The sequence below is a fragment of the Pteropus medius genome, unplaced genomic scaffold (assembly GCF_902729225.1).
Source record: "Pteropus medius unplaced genomic scaffold, Ma_sr-lr_union100, whole genome shotgun sequence".
NCBI lineage: Eukaryota > Metazoa > Chordata > Mammalia > Chiroptera > Pteropodidae > Pteropus > Pteropus medius.
The window spans coordinates 12,597,758-12,601,407 of NW_024354875.1; the positions used below are offsets into that span (position 1 = coordinate 12,597,758).

At 31.6% G+C, this 3,650-nt stretch overlaps 1 pseudogene; it reads right to left on the reverse strand.

Moving 5' to 3' along the window:
• Positions 1–2,004: 2,004 nt before the first annotated feature.
• Positions 2,005–2,123, reverse strand: LOC120597230 (uncharacterized; annotated as a pseudogene).
• Between the last annotated feature and the right edge of the window lie 1,527 nt (positions 2,124–3,650).

Consider the following 3,650-nt stretch of genomic DNA (forward strand, 5'->3'; position numbering starts at 1 on the left):
TTATTTTAGGACTAAGTAGTGTTTGCCCATTGGACCATAAAAGTGTGTCATGTAAATACAGGTTTTAGAACACACAATAGTCTGTCCATGTGTAGAAATATGAAGAAAAAAAGCCTCATAAAATGCTTTTTAATAGTATTTGCTGGGCATGTGAAGTAATTCCTTTTCAAAGTTAAATCACTTGGAAAAAAGGGGGCTTCTCTTTTCAAAGACCCTGTACGCAATTATACAGCATTATACATCATTCATATGTCAATGCAAATTTTGTTTTTAAATGGAAAGAGTTTTGAATGACATGGTACTAAGCAAATGCCCAACATTAACCAAACCTTTTATTTATTTATTTACTCTCACCTGAATTGCTCTTTGAAATTGAATTGGGGGTAGGAGGTTAGTATTTATATAGCCAGCAACCTCATATTTGACACTTTATCCTAGAATTAAATTCTGAACCCCAGAATATCTCATAGAAAAGAAATTTCAAATGATAACATTCACACATAAAAAATCCTTAACAAGAGTTGAGACATATTTCTCAGTAAACATTATATTTATATTGACAGCAAAACAAAATAAAATAAAATAAAATAAAATAAAATAAAATGGGAATTATAAAGGGCCAAAACAGTATTTAGAAATGTTGTACTTTGAATCGCGTATACAAGTGTGTACTTGGAAGTGTGTGATTATATTGTTGGAAGATTGAAATCTACACTTCGTTGCATTTTTTTCAGTGATAAAAATTTTCTTATTGAGATCAATTTATAATAATGACAGGGAGTAAAATTTATAATTATACAAAATGAAACTTTCCAAGTTGGACAAAGTGACTTTGTTCTGACATGCAGAACAAACAATTAGTTATTAAAATGGTGGGTGGCTTATAGACCCTCAGACGCTTTTCAGAACGAATCATCTTGACAGGATAAAAATCTTACAAAATGGAGTTATATGCCTTATGGTATACAAAGACATTTTAAAATTTAGAAACAACTCTAGAGAATTATTGAAATTTTATTTTTTCAAAAATAAGTAGCCAAATATTCAGAAATGTTCACTAAATTCAGATTTTATTTGATTCTAACATTTGAGTAAGTGTGTGGGGGAGACATATAGATAGAAAGATTTATAGATAGATTATAGATTATAAGTAGATAGGTAGATGATAGATGATAGATAGATAGATAGATAGATAGATAGATAGATAGATAGATAGATAGATAGATAGATAATAGATAGATAGATTTTTTTTTCTTTTCCAGATTTCTCTCCATCATTTAAAAGATAGATAAATCTACTCTAGTAAGGGTAAGTTTTATACTTTACTAACAAATGTTCAGATCAAAACAGCAAGTGCTTCTAAATTGTTTCTCAATTCTATTATATAGGTATTTAAATTGAAAAGAAAAAAGTGATATGAATAACACTTTACCTGAGTACAATGACATGTTTATTCTTAGTTATTAGAAATATGATCTGTTTCATGAATCTCTATAACATGGATAGGTTTAAAACATGCATAAGGTTCTTTGATGTTGTCAAAAAATAAAAGATCTCTGACGAGAATTTGACTGGAGACCTATTCAATAATATAATAGTTTACATGTCTCCAGCTAGTGAGAGCTGAGATTGTGGATTCAAAGCTAGATCATCTCATTTGAATTCCATTCTACAGCTTATTGCCTGTGCATCTTCAAGCAAGTTAAGTAATCATCTGTAATTCAGTTTCTTCATCTCTAAAATGGTGATAATAAGAGTACCTGCTTCATAGTATTGTTACAAGAATTAAATGATTTAACATATATACAAAGAGCTTAGAACAGTGACTGGCATATGGCAGCACTATATGAAAGAGTTAGCTATTTTTGAAAAAAAAATTTAATTTTTTTTTTTTTTTTTTTTTTTTTTTTTTTTTTTTTTGAGCACGAAAAGGAGAAAATCTTCATGGTCCTCATAGACTGCAAGGATCTTGTCAGCTTACAATCCCTTATTTTTTACTTTTTACACCTACAGCACCTGGTCTTCCTAGATGGTCTCCCATCCAAGTACTAACCAGGCCCAACCTTGCTTAACTTCCAAGATCAGATGGGATCAGTCTTGTTCAGGGGGGCATGGCTGTAGACTGAAAATATTCTTAACATTATTTCCTTGATTTGAAGAATAAATGTTTAACCCTTGAATGAAACTATAATTTGTTCATTTTGTGTTTTTATGTGTACCAGAATAAGTACTCCAGGCAATCTGGGGTCCAAATATAAACATTTTTCACTATACTAGTAAAAGTACTAGCCTTAGCAAATAGACTAGGGTAATTAAGTTTTTAGTTTTAAAGTCTTAGTGAGAATTTCCAAAATAAACATTAAGTAACATTCAGGATTTTATTTCCCAAGATTTCTCTATGATAGGTTTATTTTGAACATGTAGTAATTCATACAAGAGAAAGGATACATAAAGGAAAAAACAACAACAAGAAAATGTCCACTTTATGAAGTTCAATTCAAGGTATGAGGACATACATAAATATTAGATTTGTATGTGTTTATTTTCCTTGTGATTTACGAAATACATTCTTTCTTATTCACCAATGTTCTTACCTAATAGTGCTTTACCACACAATAGATAATTGGTCCAATTGTAAAATCATTTGAACAATATTGATTATGCCAGTTTTATCCGGTGTGTATAGGGTAAGACCTGATAGTGGAGCTCTCATGACAGCCAAGGTCATTTTAAGATTTGTATTAAAGTTAAGCAGCTTTATCTCTCGGCAGCATATAGTATCTTAAAGGTCGGAACCTAACAGACACATCTTTGGAATGACCTAATAATAATCCGGTCTCCTGTCAACCTCAGCAACCTAATCTTATATTACTCTCTCATTTGCTCACTAATCTCCAGCCACACTAGCCACTTTGTAGTTTCTCAAATGAACTCATTTATTTTTTTTTCCACAGGGACTTATAACAAACATTGTTTCAACTGCTTAAAACATTCTGCATCCTTCTTTTCACCTAGTCAAGATCTCTATCAGGACATAATTTGAACTTTCATTTTTCTCAACCTCTAAAACAGATTATCTTCTCATTATATTATCTTATATCCTTCTGTACTTTTTTTGAGTGTAGCATTAATTCAACATTGTAGTTTATTTTTTGAGTCTTCTTTCCAGTAGACCATAACCTCCATGAGGACTTGGACCTGCTGTATGTTCATTTCGGCACCCCACTGAAATACCATTGATGCCCTCTCACCTTGACAATATATATATTCACATCTTCATCTCCTCTTCCATCTTTTGACTAATTTCAAAAGGTCTGCTTAACAGTCCACTCAATATGACCCAGACAGAAATATTGACCCATTCTCATCCCATCCAGATTCCACTAGTCTCATTTCTTAAAAAACAAACAAACAAACAAATAAACAAACAAACCAAAAAAAACTGTCATTCACTTACTGGTCAAGCCAGAAACCTGAAAATCCTCCTTGCTATCCCTTTTTTACTTACCTTCCAATTCTAAACCATCACTAAGTCCTGCCCTCTTTGTTGAACAAATGTACGTAAATATGTTCACATCTCTTCTCCACAATTACTACATATGTCATTCAGTGTCCCACCAGAAAAGAGGGACCCACTCAAAGACTCAAAG